At 41.0% G+C, this 15,829-nt stretch overlaps 1 protein-coding gene across 1 annotated transcript in view; it reads left to right on the top strand.

The window, feature by feature from the left end:
• Nucleotides 1–15,829, top strand: part of C2H1orf21 (chromosome 2 C1orf21 homolog) — a 231,047-nt gene that overhangs the window by 45,662 nt on the left and 169,556 nt on the right. The gene's annotated exons all lie outside the window — the stretch shown is intronic.

The raw sequence follows: 15,829 nt of genomic DNA, 5'->3' as shown, positions 1-15,829 counted from the left end.
TCCCTATTTTATAGATGAGCAGGCAGAGCTAGTTATCTTAACCACTGTGCTTATACTGTCTAGTAAAGTTACAATTCTGAGCTAGTTGGAAATTTATTTGTATAGTTAAAGCTGCTATAAACCCAAGATAATGTTCAATTTTTTGACTCGGTTTAGAAGATGTTAAAGCATTTGACAATAATAAAAGAAATGTATCTGCCCATTTTGCAATGCTTCATGTCCAGCAGGTACTGATGTTTATAGGGGTTGATAATCATTAGTAATATTATGAGTAGATATCCGTGAATGTCACAGCCGAACTCTTGTACTCCATTCAGTTATATTATGGTCGATGGATGGAACAGTCCTAGTAGAGGGCACCATGGATTTTTAGGTCAAATAGAATCCCAGCTTTTCCCCTACTCTTGGATGACCTTGCAAGTTACTCACCTCTTCCAACCTCAATATATTCATGTGTAAATGGGAATAATAATACCTCATATTGCTATGGTGATGATTAAATTAAATGGGAAAATGTACATAAATTGCTTAGAGCCTTAATATAATACAATATTCAGTAGAATGGCAGTTGTGAATAATAGTTGTCATAATCATACAATAGAATCTCTGAGTTGAGAAGGATCTCAGGGTCCGATGGACTTAGTACCAGTTCTCCTTCTACTAGCAGTGACGATAGCCAAGTCACTAGCCTCTCTGAGTTTCCATTTCCTCATCTGTACAACAGAGATAATATTTAACAGGGGATCATGATAAAGATTATATGAAATGTGTCATCTGTAAAGTGTTTAGCACTAATTAACCCTTATAAATGGTGATGACCTCCTTCGCTGAAGCCGATAACCTGTGGGGACAGGGCAGCTCTAGCTACAATTGTTAGAGCTTTACTAACACTGAAGCTTAGTTTCCCTGTGACATTTGCCAGTTTGGCTCTAATCCCATAATCTGATCGGGAAAGTTATTTTTGCTCTCTGGGTCATGATTTTGATTAGCTCTAGAAATATTGTTAGGACCCTAACCCACTTGCTTGATTGTTAAGATTAAAATTCTTATTCTTCTGCAGTTGATCTTTATCTCCATCTTCCTGGATACATTCTGTGCTGAACAAAAATATTTGTGTACATGAAAAAAAAAGTTCTAAAGCAGAGGAATGTGACAGGCAGCGTATCAGTGGATTGGATGGTTGCGTGCTCTCTGTGGTTGTGCCTGTGACTCAGAATTTAATACGGAGATCAACATTTTAAATAATTTAATGCTGAGTGTGCCATTTTAATTTATTTGATCTCTGCTCCGTTCTCCCTTTCTGTCTACCTTCATATGAAACGCTAAAGTCTGAAGCCAGTTAATAACAATAGTATTATGCTGGGCTTTGAATGTGAAGAAAACATGAATAAACGAGCTAAATAAAGCATTTTCCTGAACGGAGTTTCCCTGCTTGCTGGATCTTCCCTAAGGTTTAGGTGCAAAATCCCTTAATCATATACTTCGCGTTTCTACTCCTTACATGCACATTTATTTGATTTCTGTGGGCTGTTCCTGTGTGCCCTGCATAAATAGCTCTGGGTGAGATTAGTATGTGTAATGTTAGATCTTACCTAACCTGCTTTTCAATGTTTTGGAACTGAGAGTGCAATAGCTGTTCTGATGTGAATAGTTATCTGGTTTTAAAATCCAAAGTTGTTTTCGACACTGGATGCCAGATTTTATATCCCACCGGCTAACAAGTCTATAAATACCATGTTAGCTTTCCTCCCTTCTGTCTCAGAAGGAGACTTCATCTCCAGTAGCAATCATCATGAGCATATAGCCAGTGGTGGGCTCCTGGAGCCCTCAAAGCAAGATTTCCTTTATAAACACCGTGCCTGTAAAAGACAGTTTGACTGCTTGGTGTTCTTTCAGGAGCATTGGGAGGTTTCTTCACCCCAAGTTATTTTCCCTGCTAATTACACTGTTGGACATTTATCCCTCTGGGGTCCACATCTCTCCTTCCCACCGTTCATGTTTCCTTGGAGGGACAGTACTTAAGTCCCTAGTACTTGATTATTCCATCATGACCCTTTAACTATCCCCCTTTTCCAGAGCTGCAGAAGGGATGGGTTCCCACTGCTCTGGAGTCCCTGAAATGGGGGTATCAGGCACTGAAATCCAAGCAGCGCCTGAAGTGCCTGAGTTCCGCTGTGTTCAGACTCTTTGGGCAGGAAGGGAGAAGGCCCAGTCCCGAGGCTCAGGCTGTATATATGGGCAGCATTTTCCATAGTGATCAGAAGTAAACCACAGCCTTCTGGGACGAGCTGGTAATTGAAAATTCTTTCAATTAAAAAAAAATACTGCTTATGGGTGGGTGCGGGGAATGTACAACCTCCTGAAGTGCCTTCCATCCCAGTGTGTTTAACTTGTATCCCTTCGGAGGGTTCTGCCTCCCAGCGAGGGAGTCCTGGAAAGAGATGCCAGGGCCCAGTCGGCACAGTCTCTGCAGAGGAGGATTCTGAATCTTTTACCTCCATCCACCTGTCTTCTTGCTTATCTTTATGTGCTCTCAAAATGGACTGGGTTCCAGGGGCCCACTTACTAGCTGTGAGACTTTAGGGAACATTACTTATGAACCTGATTTCCTCATGTAAAAATGAATAGATAGTCTACATTCCTACCGTCCACCTAGCAAGGTGGTTAGGAGGAAACTGAGGATGGTGCTTCATCCAAGCATTCGACAAACACATGATGAACACCAAGTAGTGGTTTATGCTAGTATTGTACAAAGGCGTAATATAGTTCCCTATCTGGGGAGATAAAGAGAGCACTCTTCCAAGCAGAGAAGATTCCGTCTCACCTGTCATATCCTCAGTGTGTAAACACCTAGTATGGTTACAGTATTTGTTCAGTGGTCATGTGTAGTGTGCTTTGTGCTCTAATATTATATGTGACTCCATATGGGACAATAGCAAGATGGCGGACGAGTACTACCATAGGTGCGGAAAGACCTCCCAGCAGAGATAATGTTTGAGTTAAGCCATGATGGATGAGTAAAGTTTTATGAAGAATTTAATATGCTGCCCAGGTTTTTTTGCATTTCACCGTGGGCTGTCACGGGTCTCTGGACTGGCATCTGAGAAGCACCCCTTGATTTTTAACTTGTCCATTAATCCTAATAAAATAATCTCACCAATGTGTTTATAAATGTTTTGAGCAGGCTTGTTTTCAGGTGAAAGTTTTCAGAATATAAAATTTTATAATGAAAAACCTCTTAATTTATATGAGCCCCCTTTTTTAACCTGATACTACTGCACTTTAAATTAAACCATGCTTTGTTTTTATTTAGGCCTGGCATTTGTTCCTAATGGCAGGGTAATTATAGTGCACAGGAACACTCAGTGAACCGGAACATACTTGCTATCGATGTTCAAATAGAATTTGTTCTTTTGAGGCAGGGACAGGAGAAAAGTCACAGACAATGAGACAGATTTTCCAGAGGGCAGGTTGACAGAATGAATGTGTCCCTTAGGGGGCATCAGTTAATGGAGATCTGTTTCTTACGGGTGCATTTTGTAAAATGAAAGTTTTGGTCCCTAGAAAAGAATGTCATGTGAGGATAATGGTGAAAATTAATTAAAAGGGTATACACAACCTTAGATCTTGCTCTGTATTACTGTTTTACTGTAATAGTTACATGAATGTTATATTAGTGGCTAAATATTTCCCTTGTGGGGTTGAGGGATGTCATTATATGGATTTTGTGTTTATAAGACAAAATAGTTACCCATATGAGTTATATGGTAGAGCTCCCTCTTCCATGAATTTTCTTGAGAGATTAATTCTTTAAGCATAGAAACTTCTAATTCTCAAAATTTTAACGATAGACTTTTTAAAAATCAGGAAATGCTTCACACTTTTCATCAAAGTAAATGCAAAATAATGTAGTCTTTTCTTCTTTATGACTTCAGGATTATTGTGATGAGTGTCAGTTATTATCTTGAATGCTCTGGAGAGATGCTCAGGGCGGCTTGAAATGGTCCGAGAGCGTGGTGCTTGATGAGTAGAGGAAGCAGTTGCTTTTTATATTTTTCTGTTTTCATCATCCACTGTCTTTTATGCTGTGCTTTTTACTGTTCCTCAACCTCACCCTTTTCACTGGCTTCTTTGCCATAGCAGATAAGCATGATTTGTCAGCTCCATCTTTTACAAAATCCTGCTTGTAGATCTCCTGTTGGAACTCAACACCTCCTTAGGAAGTATTCTTGCCAAAATATTGACCCTGAATTAATCAAACCTCTATATTCGAGTACCAGTATATAGGACACAGCAATAACGTGAATGTTAAATGATCCATCAAGGATGCAATCAGCAAAATTAAACAAAACAAAACAACTTTACAGAATAAATGACCAAAGGGGTAGGAAAAAAAAAAAAAAGACGAAGAAAGACATTCATGGAACCTATAGATGAAAAGAGATTCGTCAGCCAGTTACAATGTGTAGACCTTATTTGGATCCTGATTTAAACAAACTGAAAAAAATATGAGGCAATTGGGGAAAGTTGAACACTAACTGGATACTTGATTTTAAGGATTTATTATTCTTTTTTAAGATGTGATAGTGCTGGCATGGTTGTGTGTGTGTTTTTTTTGTTTTGTTTTTTCTTTTCTTTTTTTTTTTTTTTTTGCGGTACACGGGCCTCTCACTGCTGTGGCCTCTCCCGTTGCGGAGCACAGGCTCCAGACGCGCAGGCTCAGCGGCCATGGCTCACGGGCCCAGCCGCTCCGCGGCATGTGGGATCCTCCCGGACCTGGGCACGAAGTCGCGTCCCCTGCATCGACAGGCGGACTCTCAACCACTGCGCCACCAGGGAAGCCCATGGTTATGTTTTTTTAGTGTGGTCTTTTATAGATAGATACTGATATTTAGGAATGAAATGATATGAGTTTATAATTCTCGAAGTTCAGACTTAGGTTACAAGGGGCTCCATTCTACGGTTCTCTCTATTTTGAATATGTTCGAAATTTTCTATAAAAACTCTTTAAAAAAAACACCACCAAACTAAAACTCTACTTTGAAGCCCAGTTCTGTCTGTGTATACAACCCGTTATTTCATGGACATTTCTAGAAAGAGTGATCTGCAGTCACTGCAGAGGCATAATTTTTCTTGACAGCTCTTGCAATTTCTTCTAATGTGCCCTGTTTCTTTTCTTTTTTTTTTTTTTTTTTCTTTTGCGTTACACGGGCCTCTCACTCTTGTGGCCCCTCCCGTTGCAGAGCATAGGCTCCGGACGCACGGGCCCAGCCGCTCCACGGCATGTGGGATCTTCCTGGACCGGGGCACGAACCTGTGTCCCCTGCATCGGCAGGCGGACTCTCAACCACTGCGCCACCAGGGAAGCCCTGTGCCCTGTTTCTTAACTGTCTCCATCTAAGCCCTCTTCTCTTCTTGCTTTATACTAGGAATACTTAATCTGTGAGTTCATAGATAAACTTCCTCTAAAATATAGTGCCTTTTCTGTAGTTGCAAATGTGCATGTTTTAGGGGTTAGGCTCTTGGCATTGACCAGAGTTTTAAGGGTCCATATGATTCTAGAAGGTTAACAACCACCCCAGTGGCCGCCGTGCTCCACTGTCACATTCATGGAGTTGTCTTCTACTTGCACATTTCGCAGCTTGGATCTGATCACTGGTCCACAACTCTGCCCTGTGCTTCAGTCCTGTCCATTCATTTGTCTGCTCTTTATCTCCACCAACACCTCAAAGATAACATGTTGGGGGATAGTTTTACGATTTACCCAGTAGTTCTTCATGCCAAATACCTCTGAAGTAGCCTAGATTTCACTTTCTTCCTTACATGAACATCTGCACCTAAATAATCATCAATCTCCTATTATTTTACCTCTTAAATGATATTTTTTGTGTGTATCCTTTTCTTATTTGGTACAGTGTTTTTTTTTGGTTTTGTTTTTTGTTTTTTTTTAACATCTTTTTTGGAGTATAATTGCTTTACAACGGTGTGTTAGTTTCTGCTGTATAACAAGGTGAATCAGCCATACATACACATATATCCCCAAATCTCCTCCCTCTTGTATCTCCCTCCCACCCTCCCTATCCCACCCCTCCAGCCGGTCACAAAGCCCCGAGCTGATCTCCCTGTGCTATGCAGCTGCTTCCCACTAGCTATCGGTTTTATATTTGGTAGTGTATATATGTCCATGCCACTCTCTCACTTCGTCCCAGCTTACCCTTCCCCCTCCCTGTGTCCTCAAGTTCATTCTCTACGTCTGCGTCTTTATTCCTGTCCTGCCCCCAGGTTCTTTAGAACCTTTTTTTTTTTTTTTTTTAGATTCCGTACAGTGTTTTGACTTGGACGTGCACCATCTCTCATTTGGCTACTAGACTACCATTGGAATCCTTCTTACCAACCCTCTTGCCCTCAGCCCAATCCCTTCTGTTCCCAGAAACGATGTTGCTAACACAAAAACCTGATCGTTCCACCTCTCTGTTCACATCAGTGGCTTACAAGGTCTTACAAGGCCCTTCATTATCTAGCCCCTGTCTCCCTAAGCAGCCTGATTTCCTGACACTCCTCTTCAGACATATTTAGAGCATGACACACTCGTCAAATCTCCTGGGCTTTGCTTATATACTCACTCTGCCTGGAGGTCAACACCCCTTCCACCAGCCTACCTTACTCATCAACATGGGAAGTACGGCTTTACCCTTCAAGTTGTTAGGATAACTCCTCTCTCAGAGGCATCCCAGATGTTCCTCTTAGAGCACTTGGGAGCTTCTCAAATGCTCACTCTGCCATTTGCACAAACTGCCATTAAGTGGTGTTGTTTTTAACTGCCTTGTAATTGTTTACAGGCTATAAGCTAACCCATTATTACCTTTGTAGCATCTTTGAGACTCTAGCTTTTGCCCAGTCGTGAGGGCATGAGTGTTTAGTAAGTGGTTGCTGATTGCCTGGCCTTGGTCCCCAGAGACCTTCTTTCCTTCATGTGGGTGCCACCTCGAGCTCTTTCAAGGAGATATTGGCAGGGAGACCACAGGGCTCCTTTTCCTCTTGGATCCCATTTCTTGAAGAGAGAGGTGTCCTGAGTGGCCACTGGGAGGGGTAGGTGGGAGACTGTTTTCAAGCACAAGTTTTTCTTTGGTGACTTGATTATTTCCCTCTCTTTCTAGGTACCTCTGTTCTCTCCCATTTCTTCTTTTTAAAAATTGAAGTATAGTTACTGTACAATATTATATGTTACAGGTGTACAATATAGTGATTCACAGTTTTTAAAGGTTATATACTCCATTTATAGTTGTTATAAAATATTGGCTAGATTCCTGTTCCCTCCCATTTCCTAGTGACCCCTTTAAAATATGAGTAAAGGGTTTGAAATAAGACTACTCTCTTCCTAAACATCTTGCCTACATATATGTATTTTTAAAATGAATTAGGGTGATTGAATTTTATTTTCAACTTATTTTGTAGTATTTTTAGCAATGAAAATCGGAGTTTAACTATCTTACTACCCAGGAACCACTGAACTCAATATTGAGAGTGGAGCCGTTTTCCCAGAAAATTATTAGTTAAGTGTTCTGAAAGCAGTTTTAGTCAGAAAAGGCTTTGTCCATGATCACAACATTATCTCAAAATTAAGATCTCTATTGCTAATATTTTTATAAGCCTACCTATTAGCAGCTGTGAGTTTATATCTAACTGTGTTATCTCCATAGAGTTTTCCTTCAGTGTTTAGTAACCTCATCCTGCCAGGTCCATGGTGGAGAAGGCAGGATCTGCTAGCCCTTAGTCATGAAAATAGGAAAGCAAGGCTTACACTGGATTTGGGACATCACTTAAAAGTCTTTCTGTCTGGTGTGTGGGGTGTGGGTAAGACAGACCTCGAGATGGAGAGAGGTATCTTTATGGTAGGATCAGGGTGTGTGGTGTCTTCAATTCCAGGCCTATGAGTCACTTGTTTAGAAGACAGCACAGTGAGGTTGTAGGTGGATGCTGGGTACATTCATTGAGGGGATGGTGCACAGAGGTTGCAAGTTTTATTGCCCAGGAGGCAAGTTTTATTGCCCAGGGTTCCATCAGAGAAGCACCCCTTTACTAGATTCCCTGGGGTCAGGGAAATGCAGAGCATGGCCTCCACACTGTGTGCAGGCCTCTCTGGGACCCTCCAAGCGCAGTGCTCCTCCAGGCAGGGTGCTCATCACTGCCCTTTCCTGGACTCCCCCTGCCCCCAGTCAGAACTTGCTAGGTGTCTAACCAGTTAACCTGGAGCACTAAATCAGGGAAGGGTTAATGGTAGAATATGTTGTTAGCCCAACAGTATGTACATTTTAATGGATATCAACAATGCTTTAATACAAAGAATAAGAAATCTGTGAGTTTTATGTTGACAAGCAGCAGAGGTGAGATACCTACCTGGTAGGTTGTGGCATGCCCAAAAGGTGTACACGCGCGCACACACGCGCGCACACACACAAACACACATAGCTAGATAAAGGCTACCAACATAAACATATAACCAAATTGCCTGTCCTTTTCTTTAACTTTCCTGCTCTCTGCTATGTCCATATCAATATTGAACTTAATTAAATTTCATCTGGATGAAAGGCTTTATAAAGGTCAGGAAGAAAACCTAACTCATTTTTCTGTGCTAATGAGTTCTTTTATTCTTTAAAATCAGAAATGAGGATGGCGAAAAAAGAAGTGTCACTTGACTTCTGAATTCACCAGCATAAAAATTGCTTATTAAAGCTCTGATTTGAAAAAATGAATTACACAAAAATAATCGCCATGCCCTTTGCTTTTTAAATTTTTTAATTTTTACCCAATTTGGGGACATTGGTTTTAATCTCAATCTGCTCATCAACAGTTGTAATATTGTGCTTTGAGGCTCTAAAAAACGCTACACACACACACACACACACACACACACACACACTTCTCTAAAAACTTAGGCATGGGTACACAGTATGTTCACAAACAAATGAATTAAAAGTTAGCAGCTGATTTTACCCCCAAGTGAATATCTTGCAGCGCTGGAAGCCCCTCCTGCTCCAAGTTCACAAAAAGGGCGTTAGCAAATGATAAGCATCTGAAAGCGGAAGCTTTCCATGTTTATAAACTTCATGAGCACATGCTCCATGGAGTGATTACATCCTTTCTAAATAATTTCATTTTTAGAAATAAACGTTAATGTTAGTTTGTTACTGGAGATGAATAAAAGTGCCAGCCAATCCCCAAGTGATCTTTTGCTTTCCCTGGAAGGTGAAATATTTCGTGACATTGAAATCAGAAGTCGAAGCCAACTACTTAAATGAAATTTCCCTCTGGGTAGTGTACAGAATGCATCTTAAACTCCTAGACGTGTGTGTGTGATACAGACGTGTTCCTGATGAAATTTTTAGGGACTGCTTCTTGGAGGGAGCTTACTTCTCGTTAACAAGATAGAAGGTTCGGTGGGCAGCAGTGATGGTATCACCACTATGTCTCCTATGAAAGACTTATTCCCTTTAGAAAGGTTTTGGTTTCTAGAATCCACAAAGCCTAGTGCAGAGCAAAATTCCCCATCTTTGCAATTGTGGTCTTACCAGTCCAAAGGGAGAGGGCACTTCTCACATCATTGGTGGGGTCACCATCGGATGTGGGTCACTGGATAATGTGTTTATCAGAAGCAGCAAAATTAAGGGTTGCCCCAAAGTAAGCTCTGTGGTTTTCTGCTTGGGAAATAAGGTCCTATTTGCCTTGTGTATGTATTATCAGCCTGACCCCGGCGTGCACTGATGGCAGAAGAGGGTGTAACCACCACATGCGTTGTTTGCACGTAGCCAGGCTGTGATTTGTATACCTTTTCACGGACATGTTTGTGTGCCTGGTGGCTCAGAACAAACTTTGGTTGGCCTTTTTCTAGCTAAATAACACCTAAGAATTTCTGTGAATCACTTTATTTATGGTGTCACACTAGATCGGTGGGATTGTTCAGGTTTAAGAGGTAGGAACAAAATCTGTATCTTGCTTGTGGATTCTGCCTGTCCACTCTTGAGCTCTCTCTGTCTTTCTTGTGACCCAGCACAGCTTTATTATAAACGGCTCTAGTTGATGAGCAATTTTGAAAGCCTTTAAAAAATTTAGTAGTTTTGCCTCACCTCTATTGTTTGTGCCTGGCCTTTCCCTGGCCTCGTGAGTGGAAAACTTTCAGTCAGAAGGAAGCATAAAGCCCTTTGCTGAGAGGATTGCTATGTTCCAGGGGCCACTGGTGTCTATTCGGCTAGGATCATTTCCCTCCTCAATGGTAAACAAGCTGCCTGACGAGGAGCCACAGCCTGTTTCTAGAAAAATCTTAGAACTGGGAAGTATACTATGAAATGTCTCTAAGTGGTGAGGGCCACAGCCCACATCACTTCAGGGAGAGGATGCCAGAGTTGTGTTGTAGCCAAACTCATCTGGAAGAACTGAGCCCCATTCGGTCCTCCAGAGGTTCTATGAGCAGAGGGGAGAACTCAGCTGGCACCTATGGAGCCCCAGGTAAATGCAGCATTGCCTTAAGTGCAGGTAGAGCCTAAAGCCATGCCTCTGCCTGTGCTTTGCTTTTGTTTTGCAGTCCTTTCTTTGCTTTCCGTAAGATTTTAAAGGAACACGTTTTTGCTAGATCTGCATTTCTCATGAAACTAGTGTCTTGTTTTCCTAAAGGAGACAACCCAGTGTAAACACTGGTCTGCCTTTCAGTGTTTTGTCTTTTCCGTCGTTTGCTGAACCTACCGATGTTAATATCCCCTTTTGTTCCAAAGCCTTGACTTCCCTTGACATCACCACCTATTTTAGTTTTTAATCTCTAAAGAAATCTCAACCCAAACTCTTTTTTTATTAGGTTATTTGTTCAGAACTGCCGTGTTTGACTTGCTGTTCAAGAAATAGCTGTTAGTTTTATGTGTGAAACTTCAGGGATTAAGGGACAGCGAGGGCCAGATATTTTACAGCTTTTGTCTACCTCAGTTAGAATTTAAGGAGGCTGCTCTCCAGCTTTCCCCAGAATGTGTTTTTAAGTTGCAATTTTGAAAAGTCAACTCCGAAAGAGAAGAGAGGTTATATTTAATTTTTCTTTCTGGCGGTTGGAGAGATGGATTGAAATTTCTTTCTAAACTTGAAAACAAGAAACACAGCATTGGGACTTCCCTGGTGGCGTAGTGGTTGGGAGTCCGCCTGCCAATTCAGGGGACACGAGTTCAAGCCTTGGTCTGGGAAGATCCCACATGCTGCGGAGCAACTAAGCCCGTGTGCCACAACTACTGAGCCCGTGCACCTAGAACCCGTGCTCCGCAACAAGAGATGCCACCATGATGAGGAGTCCACACACCGCAAGGAAGAGTAGCCCCCGCTCACCGCAACTAGAGAAAGCCTGTGCGCAGCAATGAAGACCCAATGCAGCCAAAAATAAATAAATAAATATATTTTTTAAAAAAAGAAAGAAACACAGCATTGTATGAGTAGAAGGCTAACATGCATCATGTGGGGACTCCGAGTGCTTTATGCTAAACATATACCAATAGCAGCAGATTCATAAGGAAAACACTAAAAATTTCATATAGAGAGTGAATTTTCTTTGTTTTATTTACTTTTGGAAAGACAGTAAGTAGGGAATTGTGTATATTTAAAACTTAATCCTTATACAGTAATTGAAGCTGAAAATCAAAGGAAAGGCTAGGAATATTTCAAGTTTTGATATATTTGATACACTTCAGTAAGATATGGTTGAGTAGATTAGGAACTTTGAATTTTGTATGGATAATCTGTTATCAGAGTTGGTGTAAATCAAGTCAGTAATTACAGTCGCAGATACTTAGAGGTAAATTTAGTGGTAAGTCCAACAGCAGTGGGCAACATAACCCATTAGTCTCAAGCATATGAAAGAGATAGGATCTCTCAACATTGTCTGGTACCATGGTGTGGTTTCCCTAAATTCCTTAGAATTATAAATTACTGATCCCAGGCAAGTGTCAAACTGTTCTCAGATACTGACATTCTTTGGAGGAATTAGGGGGTAGTAAATATATTTCTTTTATATAGGCTATTTTTAATAAGTTAATTATGTCCTTATTTCAAAACGGTCTAGATTCTGAAATTAGGAATTAGAATTTATGAAGTGTGATGGGTCGTGTGTGTCTGTCATAACTATCCTGTCATCAGAATTTTGTATTCCTCAAAGTTCCGCTGTAAAGAGCATACGGTATTTGTAGGTTTGTCCCTAACCTGACATTTTAAAAGGCTTCAGCGAGCCCTCCAGACTTTCAGTGCCAGTGTCACTGTACTGTCTCAAAGTTGGACGGAGCCTTAGAGGTCACCTTCAGCCACAGATGTAAGGTGACCTGTCCTGTAATTCAGCTTGTAAATAAAACCTGTTGGAACAGTGCTTTTGAAGCTTCTTCGTGCATAGGAGTCACTGGGGATCTTGTTAGAATTGCAGATTCTGCGGTCTAGGGTGGAGCCTGAGATTCTGATTTCCTAAAAAGATCCCAGGTGAATCCCAATCCTGTTGGTCCCTAGATCACACTTTGAGAAATAAAGTCTGAGAAAGTAGCTGTGAGATAGCCAGCTTCCCTCCCCCACCCCCAAATTAGAATCACTTTCTTTTCTCCCTTTCTTTCTCTCTTTCTCTTTCTCTCTTTCTTTCTTTCTCTCTTTCTTTCTTTCTTTCTCTCTATTGAAGTATGGTTGATTTACAATATTGTGTTAGTTCCAGGTGTACAGCAAAGTGATAAGGGTATACATATATATCTATGTTCTTTTTATGCATTCTCCCTATGGTGTTGTGTTTGCTCCAGTATTTTCTCTCTTTGGGGAAAGCAGTGAAAATACAACCAGAAATGGTTCCTTTCTGGGGTTGCTAATATTAAGATTTACCATAATCTCTTTCACAGTGACCACTTAAAGCTCCATGTCTTTCTTGTCCCCATCAGATCTCAAGCACCTAGAATTACTCCTGGCACATGCTGGGCCCTGAATAAATATCTGCTGAAAGAGGTTATGATTAGATGAATGTATAACATTCAGATTTGGGGATACTATGAGTCTTCATTTTGGGTTCTCACTGTCAAATTTTTAATAGACCCTGGGAACACATCCAGAAGCTACCTAATCCTCTGATGTGCGTAGTGTGGACAGTCACACAAGTTCTTTTTCCCTCTTTTACACCCTTCTGTCCCCTTTGGATCTTTACCTTTACAGACTGAAGAAGACTCATTGTATCAGCCTTTCCTAAAATCAGAGTGTTTTCATTTTGTTCTGTTTTTCTCTGGGCTGTTTCTCCTTTCATCATGTCATTTGTGTTTAGATCAGTGGACCTGATATGCTGTATCACAAATATGGCTTGTACAAGATGAGGTCAGAGTATAAGAAACCCTTTATGCTGAATTTCCAATAAACTTTCCAATGATAACCAAAAAAAAAGCAGCTGCATAATTCTCTGTGTATATACTAGAGAGAGAGAGAGAGAGAGAGAGAGAGAGAGAGAGAGAGTGTGTGTGTGTGTGTGTTTGTGTGTATGCATGTACTGGAACATGGTTCTTACTTGCTGTGAGTTGTCAGGTTGACACGTGATGTCTTTTCATTGCTTCCTGCTTAAATTGAACTTCCTCTTTGATTAACCAAGTTAGGTAATTTCATCATCATAGCTAACAGTTTAAAGGCAACATGAAGAGTTTACATCTGCATTGGACACTTGATGATCTTCAGAAAGGTTATGATATGTTTATTTTCTTTCATAGTAAAATATTCCCACTCTTCCCCTTTAGAAACAATTATGATAACACAAGCCCCAGATTTGATATTTTTCCTGCTAAAATTCTCTGAGTGTCCACTCAGATCCCACTTTCTGCACAGTCTTTCTTGAATCCGTCCAGGCATCCTTTGTTACTTGGTTTTATGATAGCCATATCAACCATCTTATGGTATCACAGTTTCTTACTTGCTCATCTTTTACTCTCTAACAGTCGCTCCACTGGAGGCAAATACTTGTATCTGTATAGAGATATATATGTCCAGGTGTGCCTAATCTAGTGCTGGCCCACAGCAGCAGTAAACGTTGACTGAAAAATAATGGTCGCAGCATTTGGAAGGAGAGAGTAGACCAAACCAAGCGAAGGTATCTGGAGCAGCTTGGTGGAAAAGCTGATGCTGATCGTTTGGTTTGATGTTATGCCTTGCCTTATACTTATGATAACATGGCTGCCAAAATGTTAGAATTGTAAATAAATGCTCCATAAGAAGATGGTGTTGTTGCATAAAGCAGTAAGCTGCAGATATTTACAGTGTGTTCCGAATTGAGTTCTTACTCATAAGAGAGAACTTGTTGGGGACGTAGAAGTTACTAGAATTGCATCTGTCATCTTGAGAGGAAAATTGGCACATTCAACAAACACTTACTGAACAAAGATGAATAACAATGGTCACCTGCTTTCAAGAAGCTTATGTTCTCCTGACATGTAGACTAACACCAAATAGACTGAAAGGAATGGATAAAGAAGATGTGGCACATATATGCAATGGAATATTACTCAGCCATAAAAAGAAACGAAATTGAGTTATTTGTAGTGAGGTGGATGGTCTTAGAGACTGTCATACAGAGTGAAGTAAGTCAGAAAGAGAAAAAGAAATACCGTATGCTAACACATATATATGGAATCTAAAAAAAAAGATTCGCAAAAAAAAAAAAAAAAAAAAAACCGCGGAGCGGCTGGGCCCGTGAGCCATGGCCGCTGAGCCTGCGCGTCCGGAGCCTGTGCTCCGCAACGGGAGAGGCCACAACAGTGAGAGGCCCGCGTAACGCAAAAAAAAAAAAAAAAAATTAAAAAGATTGTTCTGAAGAACCTAGGGGCAGGACAGGAATAAAGACGTAGATAATGGACTTGAGGACATGGGGAGGGGGAAGGGTAAGCTGGGACGAAGTGAGAGAGTGGCATGGACATATATACACTACCAAATGTAAAATAGATAGCTAGTGGGAAGCTGCTGCATAGCACAGGGAGATCAGCTGGGTGCTTTGTGACCACCTAGAGGGGTGGGATAGGGAGGGTGGGAGGGAGATGCAAGAGGGAAGAGATATAGGAACATATGTATATGTATAACTGATTCACTTTGTTATAAAGCAGAAACTAGCACACCATTGTAAAGCAATTATACTCCAATAAAAATGTTAAAAATCATCAAAAAAAAAAAAAAAAGAAAAAAAGACTGTAAGGAGCTCTGTGGTGGAGAGGCAAGCAAAGTGCTATGAGAACCCAAAGGAAAGAGACCTGGATTCCAGCTGCGGGTGGTAGAGATGAACTAGTAGGATAGAAAATTTTTTTTACATAGATTCTCTCTCTCTTGCCTTCTGAAGTGGAATTAATATGCTGCAGGCAGTCGGACCTCTTTGTGACCATCCACGTGAACACTGGTTTGGGGGCTCAGTCAGCTGAAAGCCGCTGTCCCTGTACTGCATTGCTCAGACTCTTCTGGACTCTTGCATCTGCTGATAGTTCTTTTTTGTGCCTCTTTGATGGGAATCTTGCCAGCTGTCAGTGTGCTTACTTCCCCATCTTTGGTCTGATTTGTTATGGGCTGTAACAGATAAAGGGAAAGTGAGATTGCATCAGTTTTGAGTGTCCTGAGGCATTTTTATGGGAGTTGAAGCTTAGTGTAAATATCATTTAGGCAGTTGTAGCCTTTTTTATCATTTAATGACATGTATACTTCCTGATACATATTCCCTTATTTATAATGAGAGCTGTCTTCTATAAGGATCTACTAAGTACATACATGGTAGTTGCTTTGTAGACACTGCTTCAAATGCTCAGAACTACCCTCCAAGGTAGAT

The sequence above is a fragment of the Mesoplodon densirostris genome, chromosome 2 (assembly GCF_025265405.1).
Source record: "Mesoplodon densirostris isolate mMesDen1 chromosome 2, mMesDen1 primary haplotype, whole genome shotgun sequence".
Lineage (NCBI taxonomy): Eukaryota > Metazoa > Chordata > Mammalia > Artiodactyla > Ziphiidae > Mesoplodon > Mesoplodon densirostris.
The sequence above is the reverse complement of the archived record's forward strand: the minus strand, read 5'-3'. Positions and strand labels throughout refer to the sequence as shown.